The sequence below is a fragment of the Galeopterus variegatus genome, unplaced genomic scaffold, assembly GCF_000696425.1.
Source record: "Galeopterus variegatus unplaced genomic scaffold, G_variegatus-3.0.2 Scaffold1541, whole genome shotgun sequence".
Taxonomy (NCBI): Eukaryota; Metazoa; Chordata; class Mammalia; order Dermoptera; family Cynocephalidae; genus Galeopterus; species Galeopterus variegatus.
In genome coordinates, this window is record NW_007727652.1 from 187,007 (window position 1) to 201,669 (window position 14,663).

The following is a 14,663-nucleotide window of genomic DNA, read 5'->3' on the forward strand; positions in this document are numbered from 1 at the left end:
GTTTTATTTTTTCTTTTCTGATATGAATGCTTTTTATTTCTTTTTCCTCTGCTTCCTCCTCATCTCCTTCTTTTCCTTCTCCTTCTCTTTCTCATTCTTTTTCTCCTTCCTAATTTCTGTGGATAGAACCTCCAGAACAATGTTGAATAGAAGTGGCAAAAAGAGATATCCTTGTACTTTTCCTGATCTTAGGGGGAAAGCCTAAGATCACTATTAACCATGTTGGCTGTAGATTTTTTGTAGATGCTCTTTTTTAGTTGAAAAAATTTCTTTTTTCCCCCTAGTTAATTATTTTTATCATGAAGTGGTGTTAAATTTTGTCAAAGCTTTTTCTGCATCTATTGAGATGGTTTTTTTTTTTTTTGGCCCTTTAATCTGTTGATATGATTACCACATGATTTGATTTTCAGATGTTAAACCAACCTTACATTCCTGGAATAGATACCACTATGGAATATAATGTTTCTTTAATATGTTGCCGGATTCAGATTGATAGCATTTTGCTGAGAATGTTTGCATCTATATTTATAAGATATGATGGTCTGTAGTTTTCTTCTTGTAATGTCTTCATCAAGTTTTGGTATCAGGATAATACTGGCCTTATAGAATTAGTTGTGAAGTGTTCTCTCCTCCTCTATTTTATAAGAAAAGTTTCTGAAGAAGTGGTATTAATTCTTCTTTGATTTTTTTAGAAGAAATCATTAGTGAAGTCAATTGGCCTTGGATTTTTCTTTGTGAGTAGTCATTATTATTATTATTACTACTACTAATTCAGTCTCTTTATTTGTTATAAATCTATTCACTTTTTCTATTTCTTTTCAGAAGTTTTTGTCTTTGTAAGAATTTGTCTATTTCTTCTAAGTTATCAAATTTCTTGGCAAATAGTTGTTTAGAGCATTCCTTCATAATAATTTTAATTTCTGTAATGTCAGTATTAATGTCTCATCTTTCATTGCTGACTTCAGTAATTTCATCTTTCATTTTTCTTGGTCTGTCTAGTTAAAGGTTTATTATTTTGCTGATCTTTTCAAAGAGCCAACTTAAAAAAAAAATTTGTTTTCCAGCTTTCTTGAGGTATAACTGACAAATGCAAATTGTATATATTTAAGAAGTACAACATGATGATTTGATATATGGATATATTGTGAAATAATTATCGTAATCAAGCTAATTAAGACATCCATCACCTCACATAGTTACCATTTTGTGTGTGTGTGTTGAGAACACTTAGCAAATTTGAAATATAATACAGTATTACTAACTTAGAGTCACCTCTATGTTTAAATCTAAATCCTCTGGACAAAATACAAAAAAACAACTACCTGAAGGCTCTGAACAGTAAGCAAAACAAAGTGGATTATGGAAAGGAGTCAAAACTTGGAGAAGTGATCCAACAAAGGTGAGTTTCCTGATTTCTTTCTCTTTCTTCTTATAGCTTTACCCTTAAGGTGGGTCTGTACAGTATAAGTTGCTGTAGTGGTGGTGGAAATACTAAGAGCTGAAAAAACTTTAAGAGAAGCACCATCTTTTCAGCCAGAGGAGCCAGGAAAAGGGACTCTCGTGGGCCAGAGAATGTGAGGGATTCATGGAGGGAAGAAAGTAGAATGACATCCTCAAAGTCTGCTTCTAAATCTACACACATCTTAAGTTGAACTCCTGAACTATACGTACAAGAGACAGACTTCAACCAGCATAGCAGAGGCTTTGAGAACTAAACTGAGATTTGAACTACTGCATAGATCTCAGAATGACCCCTGAACAATACACATGTAGGGCAGATACATATCAATGTAAAAAGGAATTAGGGAATAAATCTGAGATTTGAACTGCTTCTACAAGTCTCAAACTGAATTACACATGTGAAGAAAAGACCAAAATCTTAGAAAATATTAATGAGATATGAACCATTGTACACAGAAGGTGAGAAGAATTTAAGGTCTGAACATAACTGGGTTTATTGTCTGCTAAAACAAAAACAGCAACATTCTCTAGAGGATTTTACCAGGACTCAGAATCTATATTATTTGACATTCACAATGTCCAGAATGTGATACAATATTACTCAACACTAAAGAACCAGGAAAATGTGGACAATTCTCAAAAAGATAAAAAAGATAACACATACCAATTCGAGACAACTCAGATGCTAGAACTAATAAAGACTTCAAAGCAACTACTATAACTATACTCCTTGAAGTGAAAGAAAACACATTTGAAACAAATAAAAAGATAGGAATTCTTTGCAGATAAATAGAAATAGAAAATGCATAAAAATCAACCACTTGAAAATGTTAGAACTATAAAATACAGTATTTGAAATAATGAAAAAAAAAAAACTGGATGGGATCAATACAGAATAGAGATGAGAAAGAAGGAGTCAATTAATTGGAATACAGATCAAGGGAAATTATCCAATCTGAAGAACAGAGAGAGAAAAAGGCTAAAACAAACAAACAAACAAAAATGAACAAAGCCTCAGGGACTAGGGGCCAATATCAAACAGTATAATATATATGCAATTCAAGTCCTAGATAAAACACAGACATTGAGGCAGTAAAAACATTTGAGGAAATAATGAAATGGCCCCAAACTCCCCCAATTTGGTAAAACACATAAATGTATACTCAAGAAGCTCAGCAAATCCCCAAAAGGATAAACACAAAGAAAACCATGCCCAGGCACATAACTAATCTGCTGAAAACCAAAGATAAAGAAAATATCTTGAAAGTAGACAGGGAAAAATGCCAGGCTACATAAAGAGAAGTAAAGATAGGGAAAAAGTCATACATTACAATGACTCAAATGACCATATCTTTCTAACTAGAAACCATGGAAGGTACAATGAAGTACATCTTTAAAGAAGTGAAATAATAACTGTCAACAATAATTCTATATCCAGCAAATGTCTTTCAAGAACAAAGGCAAATAAAGACTTTTCAGATGGAAAAAAACCAAGAGAATTTCTCATAAGCAGACTTACTCCATAAGAAGTGCTAAAAGAAGTTCTTCAGGCTGAAGGGAAATGATACTAGAAGGAAAGTGCACCTTTAGGAACAAAGGAAGACGAACAGAAATGGGTAAATGTAGAAGACAATTTTTTTCCTCTTAAGTTTTAAAAATATCTATGACTGTTTAAAGCAAAATTTATAATATTGTCTATTGGGTTTTTCAAAGAACGTAGGCATAATACATATGATAATTATCACATTAGTTAGTGTGAGAGTAAATGGATTTATATGGTTGTAAGTTTTCTACATTATACATGAATTGATACATTAACTCTAAGTAGACTGTGAAAGGTTAGCTATCCAGATTGTTATAATCCCTAAAGCATCCACTAAAAACTAAAAAATATTGCAAAGAGATATAGCTCAAAAGCCAATTGAAAAATTAAAAATTACTGACATAATCCAAAAGAAGGCAAGAAAGTGGGAACAAGGGAACAAAAAACAGAGATGAACAGAAAACAAAATAAGAGAACTAAAAAATAGTAGAACTAAATTAAACCATATCAATAATTATACTAAATGTTAATATTCCAATCATTCTAGTTAAAAGGCAGAGGTTAACAAAGATTAAAAAAAAAAAAAGCAAGACCCTACCATATGCTACTTATAAGACATGCACTTTAAGTATAATAACACAGAAAGACTTAAAGTAAACAGATGGGAAAAGATATATATGCAAATAGTAAGCATCAGAAGGTTGGACTGGTTGTTTTAATATCAAAGTAGATTTTAAGTGAAAGAGTATTGTCAGAGTATTTATGGATTGGAAAACTCAAAATTTTTAAATGAAAATTCTCCCCAAACTGATCTATAGATTCAATACAATTTCAATTAAAATTCCACTGGCCTTTTATTTATTTATTTTTTTGGTAGAAACTGACATACTGATTTTAATATTTATATGGAAGTGCGAAGGACCTAGCATAGCTAAACCAATGTTGAAAAAGAGAAACAAAGCTGGAGGAATTACTTTGCCTGATTTCACAACTTACTGTAAAGCTTTAGTAACTTAAACAATATTGTACTAGAAAAATGATAAACATATAGATCAATAGAACAAAACAGACAGCTCAGAAATAGACCCTCATACATATGGTCAACTGATTTTCAACACAGACGCCAAGGTAATTCAATAGGTAAAGGAAAGTCTTTTCAACAAATAGTGCTAGATCAACTTGATATATATAGAGGGAGAAAATTAACATTAATCCTGTTAACCTAGAAAAAAACACATTAGATAAAAATATCTCCAAATATGGTGAATTTATCCAGGAATAGAAAATAGTTTATAATCCAGAATGCATACCATGGCAACCCACAGATGCATTCAATGAGGGAAGGGTAAGAGAAAGCTTTTATTGGCAAAAAGGGAGAGGCTTGCATCAGCTGCTTGGAAACAAAGTTCATTGGTTTTGGAGCCTCAATCATATTTGTCATCAGTTCATTGGTTGAAATGCCATTATTGGGTAAGACTCTTCTTGGAGCCTCTTTTCTGAATTAATGCAGTTCTAAAGAATGTCAAATAATAAACTTTGTCACAGAAACATATGCATACATGCAAAGCAGGAGATGTGTAAACAATGTGAAAGATAGGGCCGGCCCGGTGGCGCACTGCTACAGTGTGCCGCTTGGGAGCGCTGTGGCGCTCCCGCCGAGGGTTCGGATCCCACATACAGACCAGCCATTCACTGGCTGAGCGAGGTGCGGGTGCGACACTGAGGGTTGCGATCCCGTGGCCGGTCCCGGTCCAGTACGGGCGCGACGCTGAGGGTTGCGATCTGTTGCCGGACATGAAAAAAGACAAAAAGGAAAAAAAAAAGTGATTTTTATCAACTTTCACAACCCTTACCTCACAGCACAAACATATATTAACTCAGAAGAGATCAAAGACCTGAACATAAAACTGAAAGCCATAAAAGTTCTATAATCAAAGATAAAACATTTGCAACCTTGGGATAGGCAAGAACTTCTCAGAAAGAGCGCGTGCACACACACACACACACACACACACATAAGAGAAAAATTTAGAAATTGGACTTCATCAAAATTTCAAACTTTTGCTCTTCAAACACTTAAGAAAATAAAAAAGCAATCCACACACTTGGTAAAAATATTTATATACATAGATTAGACAAAAAGACATGTTTCTAGAATATGTTGTACAACTCAATAATGAGATGGAAACCTGATTTTTTTAAAAAGTGGACAAAAGATTCAAGCAGACATTTTACAATAGAAGAGATATGAATTTTCAGTAAGAACCTGGATAATCACATCAGTAGTCATGAGGGAAATGCAAATTTAGACCACAGTGAGATACTACTACACACCCAGTAAACTGGCTGAAATTAAAAAGATTGACAAAACCAAGCGTTGGTGAGAATGCAGAAAATGGAACTGTCTGTAGAAATGTAAAATAGTATAACCACTTTAGAAAACAGTTGGGTAGCTTTTTTTTAAAAAATTATACTTACATAAACCATAAGACCCAAAATGAAAACACATCCACACAAAGTCTTGTACACAAACGTTTGTAGCAACTTTATCTGGAATAGCTAGAAACTGGAAATAAATGTCTATTAACAGGTAAAAACAAATTATGATATATCTTTAGAACAGAATAGTATTCAGCAGTTAAAAAAAAAAAACAACTACTGATATGTATAACAACATGGATGAATCATGAAATCATTATGCAGAGTAACAGAAGCCATGCAGAAAAGATTCTATTTTTACAAGTGTATTTATATACAATTCTAGAACATACAAATTAATCTATAGTGACAGAAAGTAAGTTGATGGTTGTCCAAAGAAGGGTGGGGGTGGAAGAAGGGAAAGACTGCAAAGAGGCAGGAAGAGTTCATCTCCATTGTGGATGATACATATGTCAAAACTGATCAAATTTTAAATATTTGTAGTTTATTGTATTTCAATTATACCTATTGAGGTTAAAAAGTTACAAAATCTTTAAAATTAAAAATCTTTAAAGTTAAAATTAAAAGAACTGCCTCTGCAGTTGCTCGAATACAGCTGTTGGGATTTTAGAATATCAACATTAATACCCCTTTCTTTTGCTCCTGAGATCAGAATCAACTGAGAAATAGACACCGAACCAAGCGGGAAATCAACATGTTAGCTAATTGCTATAAAAGTTGTATTGGTGACATGAATATGATGTGTGTCCAAAATGGACTACCTAATATTTTGCCTTAAAACTAAACTTCTGAGCCCAGCTCTGTGGCTCCCTCAGGAGAGTTTGGTGCTGGTAGCGTCGAGGCTGCGGGTTTGGATCCTATATAGGGATGGCTGGTGCACTCACTGGCTGAGCGCAGTGCGGATGACACCAAGCCAAGGGTTGCTGATCCCCTTACTGGTCAAAAAAAAAAAAAAAAGTAAACTTCCCTATCTATCCTGTTGTAGGCAAAACTAGGAAACCTCAGGTCTCCCTGGAAGACACAAGCTTAGTAGTGTGAACCTTCTTTGCACAGTCCCTAGAAGATCTATGAGCCATGTGTATTCTGTTTTTCTCCCAAGTGTACTATCAAGTAAGTCATTCCTCCCATAGTTAAGGGAGAGGTGGGGACAAATGCCAGCAGTATTATTCTAGCTGAAGTCCTGCTTGAAAACATGAAGCCAAAAAGAGAAATAGGGAATATTCCCAGTAACACTACCTAACTTAATATATTTTCCTTCATAAATTAGCTGCCTAAATTTTCAGAAAGAAATTTCACTTGAAGCAACTATCATTAGCCCAAGTACTCTAGTTCTTTATAATTTAGTTGTCTGCTTCTCAAATTTCGATTGAAATAGGTCAGGTAAAATAAGTAACCGAAAAAGAAATAAGATTTCCTCACTAATTTATTTGTATTCTATTACATTTTCTACTTTTTTCTAGTTAATGTACTGAAGATTGCTTTCAAGGTACTCTTGAGCAGGTGAACTGCTCCAGGTATAGCCTCATGAGAGTGAATAAGAAGGAACTGTCATATTCTGTCAAGGTTCTATTCAAAGCATACTCTGCTAACACTGGCCTTTACTAAAATGGAACTGTCTGTAGAAATGTAAAATAGTATAACCACTTTAGAAAACAGTTGGGTAGCTTTTTTTTAAAAAATTATACTTACATAAACCATAAGACCCAAAATGAAAACACATCCACACAAAGTCTTGTACACAAACGTTTGTAGCAACTTTATCTGGAATAGCTAGAAACTGGAAATAAATGTCTATTAACAGGTAAAAACAAATTATGATATATCTTTAAGTATATTTACACTGTTGTGAAACAAATCTCCAGACTTTTTCATCTTGCAAATCTGAAGCTCTATACACATTAAGGGTTTGGATCCCCATACTGACCAGCCATCAACAAAACAAAACAAAATAAAACAAAACCAACCAAACAAACAAAAAAACCCTCCCTTTTCTTCATTCTACTTTCTATTCTTATGAATTTGACTACTTTAGATTCCTCATATAAGTAGAATCATAGGTTGTTTGTCTTTTTGTGACTGGCTTATTTCATTTAGCAAAATGTACTCAAGGTTCATCCAAGTTGTAGCACTGACAAAATTTCTTTCCTTTTTAAGGCCCCAGCATGATTTTTATTGCATGAGTCTCTGGTAAGCCACCCACACAGGGTTGCCATGTACAACTTTTCTGTCAATATTTGGCTGACAGTTTTTCTCATATTAATATCTTTTCATTTTACTACTTGTTTTCTTCCCCTTTGTAAATGTTGATTAAAACATTAAACAGAAGAAGCAGATGATATTCTCTCTTGAACACAAATACTAATATCTTGTAGATTTTAAAAAATAATTTTAAGTCATTGTCTAATAAATTCACTAGTATAGCTAAACCCACAATTGAGTTCATTCAAATTAATTCTTAGTAAGAGGTAGAAAGATTGTGGCAAACAATCATGTGCCTTTCTGAAAACAGTATGACACCAGATCCATTAAGAATATTTAATCAATGCCTTACAATAATTTTTAACTTTAACCCTACCAGGCACTATAAAATTATTCACATTTAATGTATGAAAGGTGAACGGTTTCATTTGTTTAAAAACTTCTTTTAAAGATTTAAGACTACTTAGAATAAAAACATAGTTACTGGAAGGCCAAAGGCCATTAATACATTCAGTCATTCAACCATTTACTGAGAGCCCACTACTGTGTGCTAGATTTTTATATGCTAGATATCCAGAAAACAGAAATAAATAGAATCTATCTCACAGAACTCAAAGTTTGGTGGGAAAACCAAACAAGTTAACTAGCAATTACAACAGTATACAGTTATAACAACAGTTACAATTACAATAGTATAAGTGTTGCAATAGAGGTAAACAAATGGTATTGTACAAGAGTAGCAGTTTTTCAACCTCAGGTGGAGAAGGGTCAGAGAAAGAGACCCAGAAGTGACACTTAATTTTAGTCATTAAAGTAGGATCTTGCTGGATGGATGAGAAAAGTAAGAAGGTGTTCTAGGCAGAGATGATCAAAGTAGCAAAGTAGGCTAAAATCAGGAAGGAAAAGGATATACAATATTTAAAGATTTACTCATTATTTAGCTAAAAATCACAACAGGCTCAAGTCCTAATACATTTAATTAACTTCGCATTCCTGAAATAAAATCTATTTTGGTCACAAGACATTCAACTTTTACAATGCTATTGTATTCAGTTTGGTAATTTTTATCTTATGCTCTTTGCATTTATTTTCATTATTATGATTGGTCTATGGTTTTTTTCTTTTCTTCTGTTTGTCGCCAATTTGGTTTCATAGTCATGTTAGCCTTGTTGAACGAGTTAGAAAGTTTTCTGTCTTTTCAGTGTTCTGTAAATTAGACTATCCCTAAAAGTTCTCATAGAATTCACATTTAAAAGCCTTTTTTGAAGGCTAAACTTTGGTAGCCTTTCCCATTTCTTCAATTGTTGTTGGTCAGTTCAAGTTTTCTGCCTCTTCTTGCATCAATTTTCATAATTTATATTTTTTTAGATAATATATTTTGCCAAGTTTTCACTTTATTTACAGGTTAAACTTTGAGTATTCACATAATTTTAAAATTTCCCCTTAGATATTTACATTATTCTGTTAATTCTATTTGTTTTTTTTGGGGGGGGCAGTGTTTGCCTTTCCTTTTTCATCAGTTTTGCAAGAGGACTGTTAGTATTTTCAATGGACCAGCTGTTGATGTTACTGATCCTACATAACCTTTCAATAGCATCAGACATTAATTTCCTACAAGTATTTCATTACGTGACAGTGTTTGCCTTTCCCTTTTCATCAGTTTTGCAAGAGGACTGTTAGTATTTTCAATGGACCAGCTGTTGATGTTACTGATCCTACATAACCTTTCAATAGCATCAGACATTAATTTCCTACAAGTATTTCATTACGTGACTCTAAATGACACAAAATTCTTAAAATATAATCTATGGGAAATGACTGTAATTGACAGGCAGTGTTTGCCTTTCCTTTTTCATCAGTTTTGCAAGAGGACTGTTAGTATTTTCAATGGACCAGCTGTTGATGTTACTGATCCTACTTAACCGTTCAATAGCATCAGACATTCATTTCCTACAAGTATTTCATTATGTGACTCTAAATGACACAAAATTCTTAAAATATAATCTATGGGAAATGACTGTAATTGACAGGAAAGGGGAGCCCTCTGGAAGATAAAATTTCAAAGTTTAGTGTTTATTGAGATTGTACTCCATAATCAAAATTAATACAATGACAACTAATAAGAATAGAAAAAAAGATCTCATTTTTAGTAACAGCATATAAAACACTTAGTAATAAATTTCATATGAAACATGAAATACGTATAGCCTACATACACGTATAATAATAGGTAGTACTTATATGGTACTTACTATGTGCCAGAGACTGTTTTAAGCACTTTACATTTATTAACTCATTTAATCTTCACATAACTCTACGAGGCACTGTTATTATCATCTCTCATATTACAGCAGAGGAAAATGAAGCACACAAAGAAGAAGGAATTAGGCCACACAGTAAACAGCAGAGATGGGTTTGCAACCCAGGCTGCCTGCTTCTAGCATATGTGCTCTAAAGCACTATGCTCTGCTAAAGTGTGCATACATACACATAAGCACACACACATGGAAAATTGTAAAACTACTGGGAGAAATGAGAGAAGACGAGTAAGTGGAAAACATATCAGGTTATCTGATTTTGAAAATTCTCTATATTATGTCAATTCAATTCTCCAAATTAATCTATAATTTTATTCCATCTTAATCAGAATCCCAGTTGTTTTTTTTTTAAAGTGGGATCTTGACAAAGTATTTCTTATGTTTATTTTTTGAGAATAAGTCAAGCCAGGAAATTTTTTTAAAGAAGAGTAAAGTATGAGACTGCTACACCAGAAATTAAAACTTTAATAATCAAAACAGTGGTATTATTAGCTCAGGAGTAAAACCATCGACAGAACAAATTAAAAATCTAGAAGTGAGTATATACATATATGTATATACACACATATATGTATATGAATTTAGCATATGTGAGTATATGATAAAGACGTAATTTAAAATAAGAAGGAAAAATCAATTGTGTTGTGATAGCTCACTAAACTCTGTAAGAAAAATATTAAATTATAAACATATTTATAACTATAAACACATTTCATGCATTATACACACACATACACACACATAATCCTAGAGGTTCTAAATGTAAAAGATGACATGATAAAAACAGAGGAAAATATAAATATTTATACAATCTTTGGGACGGAGTTGGCTTTTCTAAATGTGGACCTAACAGCAGAAACAATAAGGAAGAGAATGATAAATCTGGCTACATAAAAATGAAAAACAAAAAATGAGAAATTATTTCCTCAATTTCCTTACTACCTACTTATTTTAAATAACATACAAAAACTTGTTTGCTAAAGGTGTGTGGCTCTGGTGTTCTTAAGTGGATGATACAGACCTCAACATAATGCTGCTTAAGATATTTTATCAGCATGGGAGGGTTTGTTTTCCTTCTGCCAAAATGAACAATAAATACTGTGTGTGAGAATGAGTCATATCCTAGCGTACCCTTATTTTTAGTGACCAATAAATCTCTCGTGATTTTCACCCTGAAAGAATATGTTCTTAACAGACACTTACTCATTCATTAAACACTTACTCAATAATTACTAAGATCAAGGTATGTATGTATGGGGGAAACAAAACTCTGAAGCCATAGGTACTGTAGTAAAAAGAACCTTCAACTGGAGGTGGACCTCTCAGGTTGGAGCTTGGGTCATCCTGGAACACTTGTGCCCACAGGCAGGTCACTTAACCTCTCTCAGCCTCAGTTTCCTACTGTTAGTAAAGTATAATAATACTTTGGAGAGTTGTTATGAAGATTAGAACCAAATAAGCAAACAAACATTGAGCTCCTCCTCTTTGCCAGGTTCTTAATGTATATAAAATAATGTTTGAAAAGTGCTACACAAAAATGTTGATATCACATAACAAATTCCCTGCTCTAATGGTGGTAAGAACAGAGAAAGGGCAAAAAGCATACATACAATTAATGATAACAAAATTTGAAATGAGAAAAGCCCTACAATAAAAAGTAAAAAGAAAGGATGAGAGAAGATCAGGGAATTCAGCTGGGAAGCTTGAACTGGGCTTTGAAATATGGGTGGGTATTTGGACCTACAGAGATGTAGAGACGTGTGAGAAGGATAATGTAGACAGAGGGTATGATATGAATGGGAACAAGTAGACGAAAAGAAAGCAAAGAGAGTACGGAGAGAACCATAGTAATTTAACAAGAGGGTGTGGTCGATGAAGATAAGCAGTATGAGGGTACTTCAAAAGTTCGTTGAAAAATAGAATTAAAAGATAATACAAATCTTTCCATGAACTTTTTTTTTTCTTCACTGTTTCATTGAGAGAAATCCATGAAGTCTCTGAAGTACACTTGTAGTGTTGAAAAATAGAATTAAAAGATAATACAAATCTTTCCATGAACTTTTTTTTTTTCTTCACTGTTTCATTGAGAGAAATCCATGAAGTCTCTGAAGTACACTTGTAGGTGGAAAAAGTTTTGAGCCACATCACAAGGAGTTCGGAAGGTCAAACTAAGGAGTTTGATCTTGATTCCTCAGGTAATGAACAGTTGTGTAAAACATAGACTTTGGCATAATTCTTACTTGGGTTTGAATTCTGGCTCCTCACTTCCTAGCTATACAGTTTTGAGTAAGTCACTTAACCTCTCTAAGCCTCAGTTTCCTCTTCTATGTAATGACTATATTAATACTAACTTAAGTGCCAAGCTTAGTACTTTGTAAATAAAAGATGCTTGACATTACATATCATTATGTATAGGTATTGGTTAACTACTGAAGGGCTTTGATGAGAGGAGTGGACATAATCTAAATTCTACAGCACGATTCAGACTAGATTAGAGACTGGGAGAACAGCTAGGAGAAAATTACAGTAGCCTAGGCCAGAGGTACTGGAGTCCTTTAGCAGAAAGGTTAAAAAGTGAAAGGATCAAAATAAGAGTTTTGGAGAATACTCATATTTTAGGATAGAATATAATGAAGCACTTTGAGACACAGAGAGAAGAGCCATTATAGGGGAGAGAATTAATATGTACAAGAAGGAAAAAAAATGTATGAATTAAATTCTGGAGGAGGCAACTGCGGATGAAATAAAGAATCCATGGAGAACAGTACTCTTTGCCTGATTTCTTATCTGTTTTTATCCTGTGATACAGAATGCACTTTTGTAGGTAGTATAAATAATTTGGGGAATTAAGGTAGGGCATAAATATTGAAAGAGGAAATCTTGGAAAGAAAGAGGAATACTTATCCATAGAAAGAAGAGAGTAAGAAAATGCCAAATGAGGCTGCATAGACATTTTGAGATAAAAAGAGAAAAGTGAAGGAAGACAACTTCCCATTCAAGTAGAATATGAGGTCACCTGCAGGGACTGGCATAGGTTTAATATATATGACTAGTAAGAGTGTAGGAAAGCGTGAGAACTGTTTAGTTTAGATCAAGATTTCTCAACCTTGTCACTATTGATGTTCTGGAACAGATAATTCTTTTTTTGTGAGCATTGGGTGCAGGAGGCTGTTCTATTCACCGTAGGATGTTCGGCAGCATTCCTGGCCTCTATTAGTTAGATGCCAGTAGTACTCTTTCCCCAAGTTTTGACAACCAAAAATGTCTCCAGACTTGCCCAAATGTCCCCTTGAGGGACCAAATCACCTCTAATTGAGAACCAGTGGTCTAGATGCTGTTGGAATATAATAAGTGGCCATTTAGAAATAAAGATATGGACAGCATCTTGTTTGAGACTCTATTTCTAATACCTAGAACATTGCTGGCACATCCTGACACTCTATAGATAATGAATGAATGGAAATAATAATTGATAATTGGCATCGAAAGCCTAGCTGTTGGTTGTAGTGGAACCAATAAGCCTGATTTTGTTGTTTTGTTATCTTCTCCGAAAATGATGGGGAGTCTTGACAAAGAACAGGTGAAAGAAACCAGGAAGCTAGAAACCAAAGAAAGAGGCTATTTAAAGAAGGTGGTCTGTCTTTTCCTGTTACTGTGGCGCGAGGTACAATGAGCAGCAAAGTCTCTTGCCACACCCTGTGGGAGGTGGTGCGGGAACTCCTGCATGGAAATCAGTGCAAGAGCTGGAAGTTTCTGAAAACAGGGGAGCCACAGATCAGCTTAAAGAACTATGACCCTCAGAAGGACAAACACTGCTCAGGCTCCATCAGGCTTCAATCTATTCCCTGCCCCAAGTTCTCCGTGTGTGTCCTGGGGGACCAGCAGCAGTGAGGAGGCCGAGGCTGTGGACATCCCCCACATGGTCACTGAGGTGCAGAAGAAACTGAACAAGTATAAGAAGCTGGTCAAGAAGCTGGCCAAGAAGTATGGTGCCTTTTTGGACTCAGAGTCTCTGATCAAGCAGATCCCACGAATCTTGGGCCCAGGCCTCAATAAAGTGTCAGCAAGTTCCCTTCCCTGCTGACACACAATGAAAACATAGTGGCCAAAGTTGATGAGGTGAAATCCACAATCAAGTTCCAGATGAAGAAGGTGTTACGTTTGGCTGTTGCCGTTGGCCATGTGAAGATGACATATGATGAGCTCGTGTACAACATCCACCTGGTTGTCAATTTCCTGGTGTCATTGCTCGAGAAGAATTGGCAGAATGTCTGGGCTTTATACATCAAGAGCACCATGGGCAAGCCCCAGCGCCTGTATTAAGGCACATCCTAATAAATTCTAGTGCTACCAAAAAATAAAATAAAATAAAGGTGGTCTGTAGTATTAGATGTTATTGCTTTTAGCTATTTTTTCTCTTTTTCTCCTGCAAGAAACAACACAAATTGTCTAATGTCTTATTAAGTTTTTACATACTGAGCACACAGTAGGTGTTCAAAAATTATTTGCTGAATTAATTTATTTTCTGAGATACAAGTTGGGTCAAAATTAAAAATACAAAGTGGTGAGAATTGATGTTTTGTTTTTTTTTTTTTCCCCTTTTTGTCTTTTTTCGTGACCGGTAACGGGATCGCAACCCTCGGTGTTGCGCCCGTACCGCGACCGGCAACGGGATTGTGACCCTCGGTGTCGTGCCCGCACCA

At 34.4% G+C, this 14,663-nt stretch overlaps 1 pseudogene; it reads left to right on the forward strand.

The window, feature by feature from the left end:
• Positions 1–13,629: 13,629 nt before the first annotated feature.
• On the forward strand, positions 13,630–14,317 carry LOC103594354 (annotated as a pseudogene).
• The last annotated feature ends 346 nt before the right edge of the window (positions 14,318–14,663 follow it).